Raw genomic sequence first — 25,713 nt, 5'->3', positions numbered from 1 at the left:
AGAGAGAGAAAGATTTATTTTAAGGAGCAAGCTCATGATTGCAGGGATTGGCAAGTCCAAAATCTGAAGAAGGGACCAGCAATCTGGAGACCCAGGGAAAAGCTGATGTTGCAGATAGAGTTCAAAGGCTGTCTGCTGACAGAATGCCCTCTTTTTTGGGCAAGTCAGTCTTTTACGTAAGGTCTTCAACTGATTGGGTGAGGGATATCCACGTTATGTAGGGTAATTTGCTTTAGTTGATGATCTCATCTAAAAATCCCTTAACAGCAACATCCAGGCATGTTTGTCCAAATGTCTGGGTACCATGGCCTAGCCAAGTTAACACAAAACTAACCCTCATGATACCTAAGTCATAAAATTTAAATACCATTGGCAAAACTGGGAGAGAAAAATGTAATGGGTAGGAAGGACAGTTTTGTTAGAAAATTCCTAAAATTTACAATCAAAACTTTAACTATGATGGTGCCTCTGATTTATCAACATTAAAATTATGTCTTAGATCTTACATTTAAACTTTTTTCTCATGAAAATCAGGAATTTTTCCCAATGTGGTTGTATTATGTATTTTGCTCTCTGATTTAAAGATTATTAAAGTGAATGCATTGCTTATGTTCTTTGTACAAGTACACGTTGATAAAACAAGATTCACTATTTTTTTAGCCTTTTGAGTAAAATATGTGATCAACTAAATACTAAAGTAGTACCTTTTTAAAACAACCCACTTAAGATTCCTGAAGAAACTAATTTACTATTTCTGAGTATTCCTTCTGTTTCTGTAAATCACTTTTTTTGGTATAACATTTGGTAGAATTGCTAAATTTCCTAAGGAATAATTTGATTTCTTAGTACTTCTGAAAGAAGTGCATACATTTAACTTAGTTTGGAAGCTTTGCAAACTTTTATTATAAAATAAAACTTATTTGGTAAGATGAAGGCAACTTGAAGATGCAATTAGGAAAGTAATCATAATGGATATGTTCTCGAATCTAAAAATACTGAATCAAATTATTGGGTTTATTTTTCAAATAGTTCTGAAAGCAATATGCCAGCTAATTCTTCTGAAATTATACTATGCTGGTTCCTCTAATGTATCTACACTGTGACTTCTGAACAAATAACTATAGGATGTGTTTAGATGTAATTGATGCTTAAAATTCATTTGCTGGATGGTCTTGAAGTCAGTCCTTTATAATTTAGGTCAGCCAAGAAATGCCAGTGTGCTAGATTAGCACACTTCTTGCTGTTTTTGTTCAACAGCTGCAGGGTAAGAAAACTGAATACTAGATAGGGCTGTATACCAAGTTACTATTATAGAATTTACGTATTATGAAAGTAAAGAGCAAAAAAAATCAAGTTTTTCCATGAGATTACTTGGCTATTTGTCCGTTTGTCTGTATTGTGTTTGATTTATGGCATGAACCGTCAGAAATACTACAGACTTTTTTAAAATAACCTCTAGAAATATGCATGGCAAGTGTTTTGTATTTGTAATGTTATCTCACATTGTTAGGTAAAAAGAGTTCACTTTTTGTAAGGATAACAGACATGTTCTTAACTGTAATTAAATTTTTTAAAAAATGTGGAGGGGAGAGACAAATAAATTATTTGGAAATTATCTGTTATTTTCATCATTGCCCCACTAAGAATCTGTATTTTTTTTTCTAATCACTGCCCCATGAAACTTTAATACCACAGATAACATATATCCTGCTGATGTCCTCTGGCCCTTGGAACACAAACCACAGTAACATCTAAAATTTCTCACTTTCCATAAGAAACAGTCCCCTTGTTGAAAATAAATAATTTAGCTCTTAGCTCTTCTCCATCAGATTTAGAAATAGACTTTTAAAGGGATTCAGATCTTTTTCCCTCAGAACCCTAAGTTTTTAAGAAAAACTCAGTTTCCCCAAACTCCCTTAAAATGATTCAAATTTTTCCATTCTTTTATTTATATCTGAAAACATCACAAGAGATTGTTGAGTAATTAAGACCTAGATACTCTGTTTTCAGAGTTTCAGGATGATAGAAACCCATTTGATAATAACTAGAACTCTGGTTGGTGAAATCCAGATTTAGAGCATTTTTATTGGAGAATGTGGCCCCTGACTATATCAAATAAATGAATCATTTGGACGATATCTATATATGTCTATAAATGTTTGGCCAAAGTTATGATTTGTTGCAATTAAATATAATTCCACTTGAAAAATCAGACTCTCTTGCTAAAGAGGAGAAATAAGATATATTTATACTGATAGGCATAGGGTTTTGATTTATTTTTTCCCCCAATGGCCAAGCTATTCACATTCATTGTGGGAACAAAGATCTAGCTTTTGACTTAATATTTCAGAGGTAAAAAACATTGAGTTTTTAAATACAAATTTTAACTTGAAAAATTAAGACAATGGCTAAATAGTTTTATCCATTGAAAATGAAATACTTAACCTAAGAGGGTATTTAATGGCTATAAAACTATAAAGAGCAGAATTAAATAAATCTTTTATTTTTAAGTCTGCTTAGCACTGGATAGCTCAACTTAATACTGAATTCCATTTATTTGTGGTATTTACACATTTGTATATTTTTCCACTGCTGGTTAGGCCAATATTTTTTTATTAGCTTTATTGAAGTAGAAATGCAATAAATTTGAATTATACAACTACAATTATACCACTCCAATCCAGTTTTAGGACATTTTTCTATCGCCTTAAAAAGATCCTTCACACTGTTCCCAATTGTTGCTCCCAATTCTAAGCAATAGGCAACCACTAATCTGCTTTCCATCTCTATAGATGGGCCTTTCTGAACTTTTCATAATGAGTCTTGGAGTGCCTGGGTGGCTCAGTTAGTTAAGCATCTGCCTTTGGCTCAGGTCATAATCTCAGGGTCCTGGGATCAAGTCCTGCATCAGGCTCCCTGCTCAGTGGAGAGCCTGCTTCTCCCTCTCCCTCTCCCCCTGCTTGTGATCTCTCTCTCTCTCTCTCTGTGTCAAATAAAATCTTTTTTAAAAAGGGAGTCTATTTGCTGTAGGGTAAGTTTGCTCTTTTTCTAGTTTTTTTAAGGTGGGACTTTAGGGTACTGATTCTTTTCTAATACTGGTGCTGAAGGTATAAATTTCCTTCTTAGCCCTGATTTAGCTGCATCCCATAAATTTTAGTATGTTGTGCCTTAGTTTTTATTCAGTTCAAAGTATATTCTGGGGGCGCCTGGGTGTCTTAGTCAGTTGAGCATCTGCCTTCGGCTCAGGTCATGATCCCAGGGTCCTGGGATCAAGTCCCACGTCTCCCTCTCCCTCTGCCTGATGCTCTACCTACTTGTGCGCTCTCTCTGTCAAATAAAGTCTTAAAATATATATATATATATATATATATATATATATATATTGTAATTTTCCTTGTAATTTCCTCTTTGACCCATAAATCAGAATTGTTTAGTTATATTTGCAAGTATTTGGGGATTTCTCAAATTTCTTTCTGTTGTGATTATAGAACACACTGTATAATTGTTGTTCTTTTAAATTTATCAAGATTATTTTATGGCCTAAAATATTGTCTATCTTGGAATATGTTCCATGTGAGCTTGAAAAGAATGTATGTTGCTGTTATCAGGTGGGGTAATCTATAGAGAACAATTACTTGATGTTGACAGTATTTGAATCTTTAATGAGTTTGATTTTTCTGTTTAGTATCAATTAGTGGAACTGGGTATTGGGGTTTCCAATGATTACTATCAAATTATCTGTTTCTAATTTTGAATTTCTAATTATGTCAATTTTTTTCTCTCTAGCAAAAAAAAAAAATTTCTTTTAAAATCTTCTTGGTCTGATATTAGTATAGTGACTCCAGCTCTTTTATGGTTACTATTTCCTTGTTAAATCTATTGCTATCCTTTTACTTTAAACCTATTTGTACTTTGAATCTAAAATCTTTCTCAACTAGGCAGCATATACTTGAATCTTATTTGTTGGTGGGTTTTGTGTTTGTTTGTTTTATTGGTTTGTGTGTGTGTGTGTGTGTGTGTGTGTGTGTTTATAATTCCAGCTTCAGTCTTTACCCTTTTTTTAATAATTTTTTATTGTTATGTTAATCACCATACATTACATCATTAGTTTTTGATGTAGTGTTCCATGATTCATTGTTTGTGCATAACACCCAGTGCTCCACGCAGAATGTGCCCTCTTTAATACCCATCACCAGGCTAACCCATCCCCCCACCCCCCTCCCCTCTAGAACCCTCAGTTTGTTTTTCAGAGTCCATCATCTCTCATGGTTTGTCTCCCCCTCCGACTTACTCCCCTTCATTCTTCCCCTCCTGCTATCTTCTTCTTTTTTTTTCTTAACATATATTGCATTATTTGTTTCAGAAGTACAGATCCGTGATTCATCAGTCTTGTACAATTCACACCGCTCACCATAGCACATACACTCCCCAATGTCTATCACCCAACCACCCCATCCCGCCCACCCCCCACCACTCCAGCAACCCTCAGTTTGTTTCCTGAGATTAAGAATTCCTCATATCAGTGAGGTCATATGATACATGTCTTTCTCTGATTGACTTATTTCACACAGCATAACACCCTCCAGTTCATTCCACGTCATTGCAAATGGCAAGATCTCATTTCTTTTGATGGCTGCATAATATTCCATTGTGTATATATACCACATCTTCTTTATCCATTCATCTGTCGATGGACATCTTGGCTCTTTCCACACCAAAGGCAAGGGAAGCCAGGGCAAAAATGAACTATTGGGATTTCATCAAGATAAAAAGCTCCTGCACAGCAAAAGAAACAAGTCAACAAAACCAAAAGACAACCAACAGAATGGGAGAAAATATTTGCAAATGACATATCAGATAAAGGGCTAGTATCCAAAATCTATAAAGAACTTATCAAAGTCAACACCCAAGGAACAAATAATCCAATCAAGAAACGGGCAGAAGACATGAACAGACATTTTTCCAAAGAAGACATCCAAATGGCCAACAGACACATGAAAAAGTGCTCAACATCGCTCGGCATCAGGGAAATCCAAATCAAAACCTCAGTGAGATACCACCTCACACCCATCAGAATGGCTAAAATTAACAAGTCAGGAAACGACAGATGTTGGCGGGGATGTGGAGAAAGGGGAACCCTCCTACACTGTTGGTGGGAATGCAAGCTGGTGCAACCACTCTGGAAAACAGTATGGAGGTTCCTCAAACAGTTGAAAATAGAGCTACCATACAATCCAGCAATTGCACTACTGGGTATTTACCCCAAATATACAAATGTAGGGATCCAAAGGGGTACGTGCACCCCAGTGTTTATAGCAGCAATGTCCACAGTCTTTACCTTTTGATTGCAGTATTTAATAACAGTGACACTTAATGTAATTACTAACATGGTTGGATATATATCTACCACTTTGCTCTTTTTCTCTGTTTTTTCTCTCTTCCTCTTATACTGCCCTTTTAGAATTAAGTAGATACATTCTAATGTAAAGAAACCAACAAAGGAGTTAATATATTATTACAAGTATGTTGTCTAGTGGTTGCTCTAGGAATTACAATATGCATTATTTTAGGTTAATAATAAAATGCCAAACTTAGTTGCAATAAAGTTACATTTCCTTCCATCTGTTTGTGTTACTACTGTCCTATTTTTACATCTTTAAGTGCAACAATAGTTTCACAACTCTTTATGCAGTTAACTTTAAAATCAGTCAAGAGAAGAAAAATATATGTTCAGTCTTTCATCCTGTGATCCTATGTATTGGCCTTTTTTGGTGCTTTATTTCTTCCTGTGGGTTTAAGTTACCCTTGGGTGTGCCTTCTATTCAGCTAAGGGATTTCCTTTAGGGCAGGTGTGCTAGCAGGGGATTACTTCAGCCCTTGCTTATCTGTGAATATCTTTTATTCATCTTTATTTAGAAGGAAAGTTTTGCTGGATATAGGATTCTCAGTTGACAGACACTGTTCTTAAACACCCAACTTTTGAATATATCATCCTACTGCCTTCTGACCTCCCTGTATGTGAGAAGTCATTTTTCTTCTTGTGCCCTCCATGATTTTCTTTGTATTGGCATTTCAGCAATTTGACTAGGATGTTCCTAGATGTTGTGCTCTTTTTGTTTTGGGGGGATGCTTTGGACTTTTTGTGGATTCATGTTTGTCATCAAATTTGGAAAGTTTTCAGCCATTTTTTAAAAATTCCTTTTTATCCTTTTTATCCTTTCTTTTTGGGACCCTAATTTGTACATATGTTAGTATGCTTGATAATATCATATAGGCCTCTATTCATTCTTTTTCTTTCCATTCTCAATATTGCACAATTCTTATGGCCTATTTAGGTTCAGTGATTCTTCTTCTGCAACCTCAAGCATGCTGCTGAGCCCCTTGTGAATTTATTTCAGTTACTGTACATGGCAGTACACATTTCAGACTGCGATCAGAGGAGACTAAAAGTAGATGTAGTTGCTTCCTACCAGTTATATTTCATGCTGCTCTTGGGCCGTGGAATTCCCAGGGGTAAGAGGGCAGACAGGCCTTGCCCTCCAAGGGGGCTCTGTGTGTTATTGAGTGGAGAGGTCTGTGACCGTGAAGTACTTGGCCATCCGACTGCCAGACCTTGGAGAGATGAGGTGATGTCTGCTTTGCTTGCCAGGGCTATAAGTCATAGAGCACATGGGGTTCTCTGTGGTTCTCCAGGTCTTAGAGAATTCTTAGAGTTCGTGCTACTCCCAAATACTGCAGGCTTCTTCCTATTTGGAAGTAGAGGATTATTTGGATAATTACTCAAATAAAAAATCATTCCTATCACAACTGAGCCTTACATGTTCCAGGCATGCCTTAGATAATGGCAATAAAGAAGTGTAAAAATGGACAAAAACACAAACTCTATGAAGTTTGTTTTCTAATGAGAATCCACAGATGATAAAGAAATGAATGGTATATCATATTATGATATATGAGGTGGTGATTGCTATGGAGTACAATAAGACATGGAGTCATAAGAATCCATCTTAAAGGGTAACATGTGAGTACCTGAACTGGGAAGAGAGAAAGTTATTCTTGTGGCTACCCATGCTGTCAGAACAGCAAATGCAGAGGCTCTGCAGCATGTACTTTGTATGTTCTAGAAAAAACAAGAAGGCCAGTGAACTACAGCAGAGTAAACAAAGGGGCTAATAGTAAGGCATGAGATCTGGAAAGTAATGGTTCTTTTGGTGTCAAAGGGGTGTTTTTAACTAACTATAATATAAAAGGATTGCTTGGGTCACTGCACTAAGCATATACTGTAGAGAGCAAGGCCAGAGTAGTGAGTTGGAACACCATTTGAAGAATCCAGGGCAAAAATAATAGGGGACTCAGTATGTCGGTAACAATGAAGGTTGTGGGAAGTGCTTATTTCAGGGTATATTGTAAAGGTAGAGGCAACAGCATTTTTGATTGGACATGATATATTAGACAGTGAAGGAAGAAAATGATGGCATCAATATTTGTGGCTTGTGTTACAAGAAAGAATTGTCTGTTTTGACATAGGAAAAATTCTGGAATGGGCAGATTTGGTGGGTTAACAGGTGTTTGGTTTGGGGTGTGTGAAGTTTAAGATGCCCATGAATTATCTACAGAGATCGGCCATGGCTGCTGCATCTAAATCTGAAGTTCAGTGAAGAGGACTGGACTAGGGATTTAAGTTTGGGAGTTGTCAATGGAAAGAAAAGTCAAACCAAGAAGACTGGTTGCATTTACCAAGGGAATGGGTCGACAGAGAAAAATCTCTGGAAAATAATAGGAACCTCTAAATGAGACTGAGGTGAACCTCACATGAGAGAAAAGGAAAACCAGGAGGGTCTCTGAAGTAAAGAAAGAGTACTTAAGGGTGTATGAGATCATTTCTGTCAAATGTGGTCATTAGGTCAGGAACGATGAATACACAATGAAGATTAGCAAATGACTTCTGGACTGAAGAAGATGAATGTTGTCGGTGATCTTGACAAGAGTTGTTTCAGAAGAGCTGGTGGAGGGGTCAAAGCTAGGACTGGGACAGATTTAAAATAGCAGTGTGGGAGGGGTGCCTGGATTGCTCAGTTGATTAAGCATCCAACTCTTGGTTTTGGCTCAGGTCATGATGTCATGGTTGTGAGATTAAACCCCACATCGGGCTTCATGCTTGGCACGTTGTCTGCTTGAGATTCTTTCTCTCCCTCTCCTTCTGTCCCTCCCCCCACTAGTACACAAGCTCTCTCTCTCTCAAAATAATAAAATCTTAAAAAAAAATAGCAGTGTTGGAGAGGTACTAGACAGCAAACGTAGACAGCTTTTGAGAAGATTGCTATAAAAGGGGCAGAAGGGAAAGCAGAGAACAGTGGTTAGAAGAATATGGGGGACCCAAGAGAAGATTTCTCTTTGTATTCTTTTATTTTAAAATTATAGATTCATAGGAAATTGCAAAAAAAATGTACAGGGAAGTCTTATACAAATTAAGATGTATACTTAATTTGGTTTCCCTCAAAAGCAGAAAAGTTGGGAGCCCACTTGTACCTCCAGTCTATTCCTAAATAGCATGAAGATTGTGAAGGCCTAGCCCGAATTTTAAAATTTTGAGCAGCTGCTGTGACCCGTATGCACATAGAGGTGATGCTGGCTTAAAAGAAGGTTATGCTTAGGTAGATAAGGACGTATGGAGATCATATTGCTCTGTGGCCTGAAGACCAGGGAGCTTATGCTTTGCACAGAGCCTCTGTACCTGTCACCAGTGGGACTGATAGCCAGTTCCTAGCCTGAAAGTTTAGTGCATTTGAGTAGTACACATCTGGGCACTAAGACTGCTCAGACCAGGGGTGCCTGGGTGGCTCAGTCTTTAAGCATCTGCCTTCAGCTCAGGTCATGGTCCCAGGGTCCTGGGATCGAGCCCTGCATCAGGCTCCCCGCTTGGCGGGAAGCCTGCTTCTCCCTCTCCCACTCCCCCTGATTGTGTTTCCTCTCTCACTGTGCCTCTCTCTCTGTCAAAGAAAAAAGGAAGGAAGGAAGGAAGGAAGAAGGAAGGAAGAAAGGAAGAAGGAAGGAAGAAAGGAAAGACTGCTCAGACCATATGTAGGGGGAAATGTGTGATTGTTAGCAGCAACGTAGGAATTACAAATTTGAGTTCATGCATTTTTTAAGATTTATTTATTATTTGAGATGGGAAGGCAGGGTCAGAGGGAGAGAAAATCTTAGCCAGGCCCTGCACCCAGTGTGGAACCGGAAGTGGGGTTCGATCTGTGAGATCATTACCTGAGCCAAAATCAAGAGTCGGACGCTTAACCGACTAAACCACCCAGGTGCCCTCAGTTAATGTATTTTTTTAATCTATAGATCTTTTTGTCACAGGGACAGAGAATATGTAACTTCAAAGTACCTAGATGTTGACAGAAGATCATTAAAAAAATGAGCCTAACACCACCAACATAAAAAAAAAAAAAAAAAAAGAAAACTTGAAAAACATAGTAGGGAAAATATATTTAAATATATAAATTATTAATATATAAATAAGATCTATTTAACTATGTATTTAAAATATAAAGTTTCAAGATTTCCACATTTTAGGATATAAAATGTTTTTCACTCTTAGAAACTATTGTTTCCTCTAAGCCAAATTTGTTCATCATTTAAAAAATAAAAAAGCAAAAAAGCAAAAAGCTGCAGAAAGAGCCTTTTGTAATGAAAAGGGAATTACCTTGTGATGGAGAAATGGAGATCTGATGAGTGCAAGTTGCCGGATCCTGCAGCCTCCTGGGGAACCCGAAGGAGGCTGTGCTTGTGGTGGTTTTGCTCGGCATGAGTCTCCCTCTCGATGCTGCTTGTAATAACTTGACTGAGCAGCTGTATCCACTTCAGGTCATTTGAAACATGTCAGCTCCAGAAGGAAGGTTGATCAATGAGGCATTGTGACTTGTTGCCCCACGCTCAGGAGGAAGCCTTTATTGAGCCAGTGCATCCCCTGGGACGTAAAGAGAGAAAGGAAGAATAAGACAAAACAAAGCAAAACAAAATAGGAGATGAGCAGCCAAGTGTTCTGGAGGCAGAGAGCAAACCATTAAAAAACAGAAAGCTTTGATGTGTGATTTGTGTTTTAAATGCTATCAACTCCTGACTTTCAATAGATCGTTTAAAAAGAGTTTTCTGAGAGCTGAAATTGTGACTCAAATGCTTGCTTTCTTTCAGTTACTTCCCCTGTACTTGATATATAGCCTTTTGGTGGTACAGTTGTGCTCAGAAGACTTAAGAGGAATGAGTAAAGGAACATCTATAATTCCAGGTGGATAATCCTCATAATCACAGAGGACATTAATGTTTAATTGTGCCAAGGACTAAAAAAGTGACAAGTGGCCCCTCTTCTCCATGAATCTATAACCACCTGTACAAAAGTAATAGCCACATACAGAGGATCATTTATAAGGAAACATGAAGTCAAATAAGAAAATGGGCTTAGATATTTCCATAAAATACTAGTCATGGGTGTATGTTTTCAGGAAAAAGGCAAGAGTGTCTACAGAATTCTGGGTGGTGGTTATTGGGGAAAGGGAATATTGGTTTCTCTTAATTCAAATGGAAAGCTTAAAGAAAAGACAAGATGTCGTGCGTGGGGAAGTGGACATTTGCTCAGAGACTTCTCAGGCATCAGGGGCTACTTCATGAAACAGGAATCACAGGACATTTATCCTGGTTTAAAGGAAGCTGCCCTGTGGCCTATGTATATATGTGTTCCCTGTGGTCCATGTATACGTGTTTTTATCACAGCCATTTAGAGCAGTGACTTTGACTTAGCAGGTGCTAAGTAAATGGCATAAGCTTGATCGATAGGACTTTTAAAAGGCAGAAGAGATGGCTTTCCAAGGCATGGTAAGTGAAGTGTTGGTGAGAGGCTAACTTTGCACAAACATGAGAGCTAAGGTGTCAAGGAAATGGAGAGATGTGGGAGCATTTTTCTCTGAAGGCCAGAGTGTTTGGGCATACATAATAAAACGGGCCTGGCATATCACAGATAGAGCCTGGAAGCATAAGATTCTCCTTTTAGGTTGCATGAGAGAATAACCAAAGTCGGGTAGGAAGAAAATCTGGCAAGAGACAAGGAGGTGTATCTTCATTTTAATGAAGTTGGCATATGCCTCTGAGTGATTAAATGCGTGGTTTGATGTTATTGAAAAATTGGGCAGTATTATGAATATTTTTGTTCATTGGTGATCTTATTGTGTGGCACATTTCAGGACCTCATAGGGTTTTTTTGTTTATTATTTTTTTAGAGAGAGTGTGTGTAAGCAGGGGGAGGGGCAGAGGGTGAGAGAGAAAGACTCTTACATAGGTTCCACACTCAGTGTGGAGCCCAGTGTGGGGCTTGATCTCACAAGCCTGAGATCATTACCTGAGGCAGAAAGCAAGAGTCAGATGCTTAACCGACTGAGCCACCCAGGCTCCCCAAGTTTGTTTGTTTTTTCCAGAATTTATTTGAGAGAGAGTGAGGGAGAGAGATAGAGAATGAGTAGGGAGGAGAGGGAGAAGCAGGCTTCCTGCGAGCAGGGAGCCCAATGCAGGGCTCGATCCCAGGACCCTGGGACCATGACCTGAGCTGAAGGCAGACGCTTAAAGGACTGAGCCACGTTGGTGCCCCAGGACTTCATGGTTTTATTTAGGATTTGTAAATAAGTTCAGCAATTTGTAATGTATGATTCTACTTATAATAGAAAGAAAAAAATAAATATTTCAAATATGCTGACACAAACTAAAGGATAGCTTTAAATCTTAGTATAGTTCAAAGGAAATGTATAAAATAAAATTTGAACCTAGTATAATCTAACAATTCCATTTGTACATTAAATCTAGGTTATTCAGAATGAAACTCATATTTTGATATACAATTAGTTTTTCAGATTTGTCTTTACTTAAAAGGAACTGGAATAAACTGAAGCAAAAATGCATGATTTTAGATACTGATTTTTCTTCAGTTTATTTTCAAATGGTATAGATTTTTAGATATAGTTCTGTATGTATATGTATCTTTTAAAGTTGGAAACTGCAGTCTATTTACCTAAGAAACAATTAGCCAGATTTTAAGAATGACCTAAGATTTTAGTATGTGTAATAAAATTAAATTTATCTCAGAGCTACTAAAAATTTACAAATGTGACCCTGGAATGAATAAGTGTGGCTATTTTTATAAATTCTTACAAATCAGAAAACTCCTCCCCCAAATATGTCAAGCTTAATTTTCTGCTCTGTGGAGCACAGTAGTAAGGCCACAGAGCCCAGTGATGTTTTCCGCAGTGTGAGTTGCCAGCCGCTAGAAGCCTGTGGCAGTGCTTAAATCTGCAGCAAACAAGCTAACAACTGGTTGAAGGACGGATTATGTAATCCTTCAATATTTCTTTGTGTGGTGTTTACCTCACTGTCAGAATCCTGAAGGCGGAGCTTGTGACTATCAGCTAAGGTAGCATTTTAGTATAGCTATGAGCCAATGTAATCTTTGCTTTCGCACAGGCTATTTTGGTTAACTTCTCCATCTTTTGCTAAACTCCTACTAAAGAGGGCGCCTGGGTGGCTTAGTCGTTAAGCATCTGCCTTAGGCTCAGGTCATGATCCTGGAGTCCCTGGATGGAGTCCCGCATCGAGTCCCGCAACGAGTCCCGCCTCGGACTCCCTGCTCGGCGGGGAGTCTGCTTCTCCCTCTGACCCTCCCCCTTCTCATGTGCTCTCTCTCTCTCTCTCTCTCTCTTTCTCTCTCTCTCTCAAATAAATAAATAAAATCTTAAAAAAAAAAAACTCCTACTAAAGAAATGGGTATTTGAGTGTTTTCACTTAAGTCTGTGTTAGGGCTGTGATTTCAGTGGTCATTATTTCTGCAGCATGGCCGATATTAATTTTTAAGTCTCCTGGAGAGCATTAATTAGTAAGATAATATGCCTCTATTTGGGTTCTGATAATGCTCCGATAGTTAGATGAATCCCACAAATTGAAACATTGGTAATGGCAATGGGAAGAGTTAAATTCAGAGGAATGAAGAATATTGTATGATTAGACTTAAACAAAAGTCAAAGAGGACCTCTATAGTATAATGGACAAAAATACTTGTATGCCATAAAACTTTATTAAAGTTCTAGAAGAAATATGACTGTATATGGTTCTATTGCATTTCCTTATTTTTTTTTCTGAATCTTTGTATGTATGTGCAATAATACCTCATTTACTTGGAAATGGTGTTGAACAGAAAGGTGGTAGATAAGGACATTTTCTAGATAATTGGAACATATCCCAATTGCCAGACTTAATTTATTTTGCTTTTTAAAATTGAATATATCCAGCCTTCTCTTAATAGAAGGTGTTGATCATGACATTTTCCTTTTGCCATACGCGTGTTACCTTTTAGAATTTAGAAAAACAATATATTGATAACTGGCCTTATTGAAGGCACTGTATTATAGACACTGTGGGTATTTTAGAGGCTAATAGAGATCCTGAACATCTGACATTCTATTGGTAGAAATCAGTACTTGTATGACTAGGACTCGGTTCATATGTCAGTTATGATTTAGTTATAATTCTGTCTTCCATAATAGAATATGAAATCCTTAAGGGACGATATATTCATTTTTTTAAATGGGATTTTCAGAGAAAATCATGGATGACTGCAGTTGAGATTTCAAAGTCATTACTGTTAGCAGATTGATTTGAGTCGATAGAGATGGAAAATTCTAGAAATTCTATCCTTATTGGAAGAAAATGTGATTGTCATTGCAATTTAATGTTGAGGAAAATTGAAATACATGGTTTTGCGTTAGCACCTTTATATAGCTAAGCTAGAAGTATATTGTTAGTTTAGAAAAATATAATGCCCCATTAAAATGTTTCAAAGCACTCAGTTTGGTACACAGAAATTAAAAAATATTTCCAGGCTAGCCCAGAGTGCTAACTCTGCAGTATTACCAGTATCCAATATCTCCTGCCATCTTTTGAGAAGAAATAAGCACTTCATAACAGATGGAATAGTCAGCATTTATAGTAAAAGCCAGGATATTATCTTTTCTTGCTCTACCAAGTAGTAAACAGATAACTAAAGCATCCATTTCCAGCAAAGGGGTTGAAAGATAAAAAATAGTTCTTTTCCTTTCTTTTATTTTATGGAAGAATATATTCTCAAAAATTAGTACTTGGTTTTAATTGCATCCTTTGGAAAGCTCTGAGAATATGGCGTGTTTAAACTGTGAAAATTGAGACAAAAGGATGCATTCAGGAAAAAATTCACTGAATTATTACCTACACAAAGTAAACCACATGAATCTTAAGTGTACAGCCTAGTGAACATGATGGCTCCTGGGTTATACTTGCGTAACCCCCGCTAGTATAAAGGTACGGAATATTATCTCTAGCCCAAAGAACTCCTGTGTCATACTTCCTAATTAATACCCCCAGAGGTAATTACTATCATGCAATTTTCCACTATAAATTAGTGTTATCAGTTTTTTGAATTTTATATAGCTGTAATACCCTATGCTCAATTTTTGTTTTTGTTGTTACTCAGTATTATCTCCGTAGGATTGATGGTGTTATAGGCAACAGTATTTTAATACCCTTTGTGGCTGGAGAGCAGTCAATCTTACAAACAGAGCATGATATATTAATGAGTTCTATTGCTGAAAGTTTGTCTTGGTGGTTTCTGGCTTTCATGAGTCAAAAAGCTGTGAAGATTCTGGTTCACATCTTTTGATGCACACAAATGGTCATTCCCTAGGATGTACCTAGGAGTGCAATTGCTGATCAAAAACTCTGCATTTGTTCACCTTTAGCTACACAATCTTTTCAAGTAAGTGAACCAATTTACCCTGGACCAGTCACATGTGAATTTCATTTCCTCTATCTGCTAACACTAGGTTTTTACCAAAAAAAAGCCATTTTTTCTAGAAGCTATCTCATTTTACCTTTCATATTAGTCTATAATCCATCTGGCATTATTTTTATGTTTTGGGTAAAGTGTGAGGCAGTGGTCAAGACCCATTTCTTTTTCCACATGCATTTTCAATTTATCAAGCACCATTTACTGAAAAGATCCAATTCATTGTTTTCCCCATTCATTGAGATGGCATCTTTGTCATAAATTAAGTAGCTATATATGTGCGCATGTGTTTCTTGACTGTTCTGTTTTGTAAGTTACTGGCATCAAGTTGTTTTTTCTAACACTTATTTACTGCAAACGTGTCCTTATTTTCATGTGATACTGCTAAATTTCTCTTTTCCTAATGTCTTAAGAGTTTCTAGAAACAGCATTTGTTTTTTTCCATTATATACCTGGTTTCAACTCAATTGATTTTTGTATTCATTTTTATTCATTCTATCTATTATCTTTGAATTTAGTTTGCTAGTCTTTTTCCCAGGTGCTTTTAAAATGTTTTTAAACTTTTATTTTGAAGCAAGTTGAATTTTAAAACATTTGCCAAAGTATTAAGAGTTCTTATAAGCCCATCACCCAGCTTCACGAAGTGTCAACATCTTACATAAATAACATAATATTATACAAATATACAAACACAATATTATACAAAATTAATATTGATACAATTCATAAGCCTTTAAATTCACATTTGCCAATTGTGCTACAAATGTCCTTTTTCTAGTTGAGGATCAAATCCAAGATCATACATTCACTTTAGTTGTTGTACCTATCCTCCCTTGAGGTGGGGAACTTAGGCTTCATGTATCTTCATGACCTTGACATTTTTGAGGAGTGCTGTCCATTCAGTTTGGGGAATTTTTCTGAATTTGTGTTGTCTGACATTTCTTCATGATTAAGTTCAGGTTCCTCTTTTTTTTTTTTTTAAGATTAATTTAGAAAGAGACCATGTGAGTCAGGGGAGAGGCAGAGGGAGATGGAGATAAGCAGACTCCCTGCTGAGTGAGGAGCCCCATACAGGGCTTGATCTCAGCAACCTGAGATCAAGACCTGAGCCAAAACCAAGAGTTGCTCACTTAACTGATTGAGCCACCCAGGCATCCCTCAGGTTCCTCATTTTGGCAGGAATACTTGAGAAATGATAAGGTAATGTCAGTGTCTCATATCAGGATGTACATAATATTGACATGTTTGATTCCTGGTGATACTAAGATTGATTACTTGATTGAGGTGGAATCTGTCAGTTTTCCCCACTAACATATATATGAATTATATATAATTAAATATATATAAATTTTTATAGTTAATAAGTATCTTGTAGGGAGACAGTTTTAGACTATGTAAGTGTCCTCTGTTATTTCCCCAGTAACGTTAGCCTCTATCAGTGATTCTTGCTTCTGCAATAATTATTATTCTGGTGTTTGTGAGATGATGATTTTTTATTTGCATCATTCCTTCTATATTAATTTGAAATCTACTCTAAAAATAAGCTGTCTTTTCCTTATTTATTCATGTAATTGCTTATTTGTAGTATAGACTCAAGGATATTTATTTATTCCAGGAGATCAAATCCACTCTAGTTAGTTCACTTTATTCTGGGTTTGGCCATTGGGAGCTCCTTTAGGCTGGGTCCTTTATTCTTTTGACATGCCATCAAATTTTGAGCATTTGCTTCCTTTCTGACATTACAAGATCTTCCTGGCTCTTCTTGCCCCATTCCTTTATTCTCCTCTCTGCCTCATTCCTGAAATCAACCATTTCTCCTAGGATTTTTCGTTCATTTTATTGAAGAAGGGTATTAGGAAACCAAGATCTGGGTGTTCAGTGTGCTCATTGAACTTGGTCATTGCTTCTAGGTCCTGTCTCACCTAACTGAGTTAGGACCATATGTACATATATACAAACAAGCATATACACACATCTATTGTTTTTATATTTATTTGTGTCTATACACACAAACCCAAATATGATTTCATTGATAGATCTGACTCCATTCCCACATCACAGGGTTCATTCTGGCAAATTCCCCTCCATTACTAGTGATTTTTAACAATGAGAAACCTCACTCTAATTATCATCAATAGAGTTCATTATTAATCTGTAAGTACACAAAGTATTTTAAATTGCAATTTCATACCACTGTGAAAAACAAATCTTTAACTACAATACAGCATGTGGGTAGCCTTACAGTAAGCAAGCAAAACACTTTTTCAAAAGTTACTTAGGTTAATTTTCTTTCCCTTTCAGTGTGGTTATATTATTACTTTATAGTGCAATATATATGAAAGGTATTTCTGAATATTTCATATTCTGTTCCCTTACAGAATTATTTTATTGAGGTACTACGGTTACTCGTTAGCATTTTCCAGATGCCACATCATTCGTAAGTGAAAAGGTTCACCTCTTCCTTATCAATGCTTATAACTTTAATTGATTTATTTTGTCTAAGATCTTTTGCTAGTACTTTCAGTACAAGAGTGAATGAGATACTGTGCATATTCCCCCTATTTCATGTCTGGATAGAAATGCTTCTAGGGGCACCTGGGTGGCTGAGTCGGTTAAGCATTGACTCTTAGTTTTGGGTCAGGTCATGATTTCGGGGTTTTGGGGTTGAGGCCTGCATCAGGCTCTGTGATCAGTGGGGAGTTGCTTGAGGTTCTCTCCCCACTTCAACATTATACTGGTTTAATAACAAGTTTTCTTTTGATTCGAATTTATAGTGTGTTGGAACTATTTATCTCTAATGGGGTCAATTTTGGTAGTATGTGTTTCCCAGAAAATTTTCCTTTTTATCTAGATTTTAAAACTTAAAGAAAAGATGTTTGCATAGATAGTCCCTTATAAGTGTAGATGTTTGTAGAGTAGTTCCTTCTGATTTTTTTGCCTTTTTTCAACAGTTAATTAATCCTTGTCATTCCTTAATTTGCATAGTTTTACCTTTATATATATATCATATATATATTACATATATATGATATATATATGAATAAAGGACTCCTTTCCAGATATATAAAGAAACTCCACAACTAAAATAACTTTAAAGTGGACAACCTATTAAAAAAATGATAAACTTTCAATTGGAACTTCATAATAGGGTATATCCACATAGTCAATAAACAGATTTAAAAACTTCACTAGTCATTGGGAAAATGCAAATTGAAACCACAGTGTAATGTCATAAGTCCCCTAAAATAACTAAAATGAAAAAGAGTGGGCACCTGGGTGGCTTAGTTGATTAAGCATCTGCCTTCAGCTCAGGTCATGATCCCAGGGTCCTGGGATGGAGCCCCACGTCAGGCTCCCTGCTCAGTGGAGAACCTGCTTCTCCCTCTCCCTCTGCCCCTACTCCTGCTTGTGCTCTCTCTCAAATAAATAAAATCTTTAAAAAAATAAAGTAAAAACAAATAATATGAAAAAGACTGAAAATCCCAAGTATTGGTGATGAGATGAAGCAAATGGTAGTTTTATATACTGCTGGGATAATAAATGTCACACACACACAACAAACAGGCATGCAGGACTGGCTGAAAAACAATTGAATTGGTCTCATCTTCAGCTTATAATTTGATAGTTTTTTTTTTTTAAGAGAATTTGTAGGAGAAAATGCTTTGGCTTTTCATTCTCTCTAAAGCTAAAGGTTGACAGAGGTGATGAGAAGGCACCAGAGGCTTGGAATGTTGGATGAGTTCTTCACATAATGATCAAAGTTTATTCCCTAAGTCAACAATGAAGAATGCCTGTGATGGTGGTAGATGACAAGAATGGGCAAAACATTATAGAGCTCAAAGGCATGAACTTCATAGGCTGGAGTCATTGAAAGGCACCAGTGTGGGAGATGTGAGATATTTCTGACTCAGGAGAAGCTGCAATGAAAGAAGAGTCCTCATGGGAGAACACCACAAGGAGTTCCAAGTCCTGCATCCTAGCAGTTGTCAGTTGAATGGTGGAGCTTAGGGAAGCAAGAAGGGACGAATGAGGGGCACAGGGGTTGGGGGCAGCTAGGATCGGTAGTCAGGCCACTCCAGGTTGGTTGGGCTTTGAAAGGAGAGCTCTTCCAGATCCACAGGACTCAGAGTTACCAAGTCTCTCCCACAGGTGTGAAATAGCAACAGCAGATGAGTGTAGTGACAAATGGGCGAGGCCATGCAGGTGAGCATAAGGAACAGGAAGATACCAGTAGACAATTGTATCTCTAACTAGGGAAAGGGTTTGCAAAGATAATTGAAAGAAGAAAAAACAAATGTCATAACAAAAATGTGCAAACATTTTCATCATCACTGTGAAGTGATGATGCAAGTTAAAAGCAAGTTAAAATCAAAGCCAACCATAAAGTTAAATTTCTTCACCTGCTAAATACGAAAAAATTTAAAATAAATTCAACAATGACAGCAATGAAATCAAACTGCTTGTCATTCTCTGTCATGACTGGCACAAATATCCTATTCTAAGAAGACAGTTGTCAATATACATTGAGATCTTAAACATGTTGATGTCGTGGTTCTCCTTCTGAGAATGAAGCCAGTGCTTAGGAATGTTGATTTGGGATGCAGATGCTGGAGTAAGGCTATCTGGATTCAGGTTGTAGGTCTGTTTCCTATCGATGTGGAATCAAGCAAGTTACTGAAGCTCCTTGTGCCTCAGTGTGCTCATCTGTAAGAGGAGATTAATGACAGTATCTCCAGGGCACTCCACTGGCTCAGTCAGTTAAGCATCTGCCTTTGGCTCAGGTCATGATCCTAGGGTCCTGAGATCGAGTCCCACATTCTCCTTCTCTGCTTCTCCCTCTCCTCCCAGCTCTGTGCACGTACTCTCTCTTGCTCTCTCTCTCTCTCTCAAATAAAATCTTAAATATTTTATTACCTACCTTGGGTTAGGAGGGTGTTAGGTGGGTTATTATATGTAAAGCAGTTAAAATAATATGCCTGCCAAGTGCTAAGCACCCCATGAGACCTTGTTATCATTTTAGATCCACAACTGCTCATCAAAAATTCTAAAGTTTTCAGAAATCAGACCTTGTTAGATTTTTAGAAAAGTAACATGAGATATTTAGGCTATATTATATAATGCCCCCCCCAGGGTGTTCTGGGGTAGGCCCCAGAGATAAACCCGTTCATAATTCCATTGTGAATTATAAGAATATTCATATTGAGCATTCTAAATAATAAGTGGCTTCATATCAGTTCAGGTGAGATCAGATTTTCCTACCAAATGAGAAACAAGAAAATCCTTAAGAGAATTTTTAGAATTTGGTGTTGTCATAAGGGATTATAGATCTACATTCCGTAATAAAAAAAGTGAAATTTATCTAAAATGTGTAATGCATTATTTCTTTTAAAAGATTTATTTATTTATTTTAGAGAGCATGTGCATGTATGTATGCAGAGTGGATGAGCAGAGGGAAAGAATCTCAAGCAGATTCCCCGCTGAGCATGGAACCAGATGCCCAGCTCAATCTCACAACTCTGAGATCATGACCTGAGCCAAAATCAAGAGTCGGATGTTTAACTGAGCCACCCAGGTGTCCCTGTAGTGCATTATTTAATAAAATGTTTACGAACTATTGAAACTTTGAACTGCTTGTTGTAATGTTAAGAAAATAAACAGAATATAGTATTGTTATATATCTAGGAAAAATCTCAGCATAGAAACATAGTCTGGAAAAGATACCATATTATTAGTAATGGCAATGATGATGTGCTGGGAATATGATTAAATATTTTATTTTCTGTTGGCAGATTTTTAATAAAGATACTATTATGAAAATCTATCAAATGGACCTTAGTACATAGCTTTAATTGTTCTGTAAATTTGGCCATAGTAATTTGAACAAGTTGTCTTTTGTCCATTATCTTTCTGTGGTGGTAAACGTCACTATAAATCTTTCATGATAGAGTTAAATAGAAAAATTTCTTTGAGGGATGACTGGGTGGCTCGTTCAGTTAAGCGTCTGACTCTTGGTTTCAGCGCAGGTCATGATCTTGGGGTTGTGGGATCGAGCTCCACGCTCAGCACAAGCCTACTTTGGGTTTTCTCCCTTTTCCTCTCCTTCCCCCTTCTGCCCTTCCTCCCACTGGCACACACAAGTGGGCATGGGCACACTCGCTCTCTCTAAAATAAAATCTTTAAAAAAATAAAGTAAAATTTCTTTGAGTGTTCTAACGTGTTTTATGTGCTGAATTTCACTGGCTAATTTTAGTTGCACTCAATCTACTAAAACTCAGTATAAGTAAACTTAAGGCAAGTTTATAAAAAATAGTATTTTATATGAAACCAATAGTAAAAGTTAAATTTTATATGTTTGCTGTTTTGCTATGGATAGCATCAAAATACTCCAAATGAGCCCTCCAACATGGGGGTTCAGAAAGTAGCAAAGACTGTGAAAATCAGATAAACATGATTTAAGTCCCAATTATACTGCTTTCTTGTTGTCAAACTTGGGTAAATTACTAATTCCCCAGATCTTGGTTTCCTTATTTGCAAAACAGATTTAATAATATGGCATCTGAAGATGAAGTGAGATAATTTCTATAAAGTACCACCCACTGCTTTATATTATGTGCTCAATAAATGGGTGTTCTGTTTTCCTTTCACAAGGAAAAGAAAAAAAAAGGAAGGGATAAAATAATTACTCTTTGCTGAGCCACTGTTAAAAGCACTTGTATTAATTAGTCCTTTTCACAGTCCTCTGCAGGGGGTGTCCATAGCTTGCCCAAGAGGCAGGTGGGGCCTGAAGTATGACATGAAGTCTCAGCGTTGGACCCAGAGCCAGCATTCCTGATGACTAGATTAGCCAGCAAATGAACTGTTGGTTAAAAGATAGGATGAGGCTGTTATTCATGTGGTTTGACATGTGTATAATATTGAAAAAGTAACTACAAAGCTCTGTTAACAGATTCGTGCTTGTTTTCTGTTTCTCCCTGTGTTTCAGCACCTTGTGAATGGTGCTCTGGAGCACTTTCCATGATTACTACTCATACCTCTTCCTGGGACCCTGTTGAAAGGACCAGCAAACATCCGGTTTCCTCAGATATAATCTCAGATTAATGGAGTTGTGGAACAGATTAAACTCGTCTCACTAAGATCAGGTAAGAGTTTCAAAATACATTTACTCTTTGCAGATGATATCTGACATCATGACCTGCTCAGAAGTATTTCTGCCTTGTTATAAATTGGAAAGTTATAACTAAAGAGACACATGTTGGAGGGGAAAAAATAGGCTACAACAAAAAGGCATTGGTATGTGGCTGGAAATGTTTATTATTAGCTAAGCATATGCTGATGTATTTAGAGATATTTTTATTAACTTACGTAAAGTATAGGGACTTAACATTTAGTATAAGGGGAGTATCATGACAAGCATTCTTCTTGTAAAACATAACTGCAATACAGTTTTATGAAACCTGTAATTGCTACAATCTACATTATTTTTATTGCTGTAAAATAACTGTAAAATGGAGAAGGCTATCCCCTTGAAATGGGTTGTGATGAAAATGTACCTATTGAGATTATCTTTATGCAGATCCTTCCCTAACTGTGATCTTCCCTTACCTGTATTTCAAATGCATGTAAATTTGCTTCTGTATATCTTTTCCGCAACGTCAAAATTTTCTGCTCCAGTATATGAAATTACCAGTCACTTCGCTTGGGATTAATTAGCAAAACAGAACTGGGATTGAAAAAAGACAGTGAAGTTGAATCAGATGGCAGAATTGAAGTGGTTACTGCAGGCAATCCTAGGACGGGGGTGGGGTGGGGTGGCGAGGAATTAAATGAGCAAAGGTGATGTGCCATCTCTTAGAAATACACTCCAGTAGCTGCCATGCATGGACACAAGCTAAATGATGAAAACAGTGCTTTGGCCATGACATGAATTTATCTTGGGTGGATAGATGTTGAGAAATATAGGTCATCCAAAGGTTTTGCTTCTCAAGCATGCAAGTTATTCTGCATCTCACATACCTGAGATTCCAGGTGAGTCAGTACCTCTTAGACATAAATGGAAAGATGCTGCATATTTAGTTGGAGGACTAGATCTCTTGGAATGCATGTTCACCTTCAACCTGTGACAACTTTTCAGGTTGTCAAGTATCTTGTGAGCAGTGTAGGGAAGGGATATCACCAAAGTTTCCTAGTGAACAAAACCTTGTAAATTGGGAAGACTGAAGGCATGTAAACGCCCCTTGATCATGGCAAAGAACATGAGCTTTAGGAACAGATTAATATCCGTGGTTTGAACTCAGACTCTGCCACCTTTTGGCCATGACTTTGGCCAAAGAGCTAATTTACAAAGAGTACTTAGTACTGGTCTTAAACATAAGTGTTCAAAAAATGACTATACTTAAGTGATTGTGCAAACATTTATTAGGGTTTTTGTAGATTCACCAGTCCTTGATTTTAATACTATTTTCTCTGAGGACTTAAATTTCTCATCTGTAATTTCTCCTACCTTAAATTTTCCTTAGTCTTATCTAGTCAACTATAGGAAGATATTACTAAATTTTTCAAGAGTAGAATTTTTTCTACTGGCATGTATTATATTTCTGAAGGTTCTTGATATTTTAAACTTTATGATTTCAAACCTGCCACTTTGTAGCATCATGATATTGGGTCAGTTACCTTCCAAATCTTTTCATCTTTGAAATGAGAACAATAGAATATCTATCTACAATAATTTTTTGTGAGTATTAAATAAGACCTAGTGTATAATAAAGAAATACCCAATGCATGTGAGCTATTACTAATACTACTGCTGTTCGTATTGTAATTATTCTTCTTAAATACATTCTTATCTACCTCTGGTGTGATTGCTGCTGTTGTCTTTAATTGGTGGACCTTGAAGCAGGATGTTCTACAGAATTGCTAATAAAATATTAATATATGCAAATTCTCAGGTCATGGTTTAAATCTTGAACATGATTCATTATGTTCATCATTTTATACCCATAAAATATATAAATTTAGTTTAAATGCAAATCTTATTTCATGATGTTACTAAATTACCTCCAAGGACAACCACTTTTAAAATTCCCAAACTTGATTCTTTCCAGAGGAAACTACATAACTTCTATTTTAAATTGCTTCACACTTTGATGATTCTTAATAGCAGAGTTCAGCTGTTTCATCCATAACTTTTCGCTCTTTAAACTGCTGACCCAACCTATTGAATCTGTGAAATTATAAAATACTAGGTAATCAGGATACCATGACTTTCTACTCCTACTCCACCTAAACTTCTAACTTTATATGCAGTCTTATCTCTAGGAGTGCTTAGAACTTGATTCCATAATCCGGTCTTTTCCGTAATCCAATCTTAATGCTCAATTCTGACTCAGATATTATTCACCATAGTACAGTACTGGGTTTCAAATAACCAGTGAGATTTAGGAAGCAGAAAAGTTTGGCTTTCTCTCATGTGGAGACCTGATACTGACCATGGAAAACTATGTAGTAGAATTGATGATGATGTTCTTTATGAACTGTTGAAGACAAGAAAATGGAAACTTTTTTAGATTTTCTGTCCATTTGATTTTCTTCATTTTTTGTTTTTAAGATGTTTTAAAATAAGTTAATTATATGAGCAAGCAAGAATAAAAAATCCATCTTTTAATATGCATATAAAGATTTACGGCATATTATACTGGGTTAACCAATACAGTAAATTATTAATATATCTTATCTACCTTTTTATATGATCTGGGCCTAAGCCAGTTTTTTTTTATAAGAACAGTATAATTAAATTATTTTACTGAAGCATTTACAACTATATATACCATTAGGTCTTTCACAGAGGGCAACAAGGCAATGTTAGACCTTAGAGCAAATTTTGTAATTTTTTTTTTACTAGCCACTTATAGTATCTAGCAGAATAAAAAGTATTTCTGTGATTTTATGGAAGTTAGAAACTATGATTTTACAAAAGTTAGAAACTGTGAGTGAAGAGAAAGCAAATGTTTAAAACCATTTAGCCTTAGTGGTGTAAAATATTTCTTCAATATTTAAAACATAAGATCTTTGAGAGTGTTTATCCAAATATTTAATGTATTTTTCTACTTGAAATCCTTGAACATAATCTTGTATAGTGCAAAGATATAAATAACAAACTCAGAAATCCCATTGCCTATCATTAGAATCCAAGCGTTATCAAGTTCAGGGGCTCTGTTTTAAGTGACCTCAGTGTTACTAGAAATAAATACTCAGTGTTACTGGAAACACTCCACTGCCAAAGCTGGTGCTTAGAGGAGACTTTGGCTTTTGGAATGTTGTGCATTACCAGATACTTAATCTTGTGCCTTTTTAAGATCTATGGACTGGGGAAGGGAAGTAATATTTATTGTTCACGGCATGCTAAGAACTTTACTCAAAATCTGGAGATGACCTTGTGAGATGAGTCCAGATATTCCTGTTTTATTTATGGATAAAATGAAGATCAAGGAATTGAGTAACCTGCTCAAAGTCATACCCCCAAGAAATGCACAGAGGCGTGGTTGGAGTGGGCATAGAGACTAACCTATATCCATTTAAATTCAAAACTACCTTCCATTTTATCATGTTTTCCACTTTATTATTCTATCAAAGACTGAGGAAAAGTTACCTTCAAAGTTAGGAGCAAAAATCTGTTTTTTGTCTGACAGAAATAAGCAATGTCAAGAACATTAATACCACTTTTTAAAAGTTTCTAGATCGTCTGTCCTATTTCTCATATAGTTTCTGAGGATTGTTTTGATTCTTGGGCAGGAGTAGAACCCAGGGGTAGATTAGTAGAATGGTGAAGGCATAAGGGGAAACTTCAGGTATCTGATTACATACAT

At 36.6% G+C, this 25,713-nt stretch overlaps 1 protein-coding gene across 5 annotated transcripts in view; it reads left to right on the top strand.

Moving 5' to 3' along the window:
• Positions 1 to 25,713, top strand: part of DLGAP1 (DLG associated protein 1) — a 942,912-nt gene that overhangs the window by 134,073 nt on the left and 783,126 nt on the right. For all 5 annotated transcript variants that reach the window (XM_073898465.1, XM_073898467.1, XM_025886688.2 and 2 more), the window contains exon 2: positions 21,834 to 21,990. The gene's annotated coding sequence lies outside the window, so the exon portion shown is untranslated. The remainder of the gene's footprint in view (positions 1 to 21,833; positions 21,991 to 25,713) is intronic.

Source organism: Callorhinus ursinus, unplaced genomic scaffold, assembly GCF_003265705.2.
Source record: "Callorhinus ursinus isolate GAN/ISIS: 27379988/994484 unplaced genomic scaffold, GSC_fseal_2.0 scaffold11, whole genome shotgun sequence".
NCBI lineage: Eukaryota > Metazoa > Chordata > Mammalia > Carnivora > Otariidae > Callorhinus > Callorhinus ursinus.
This window is presented reverse-complemented; position numbering and strand designations above follow the sequence as displayed.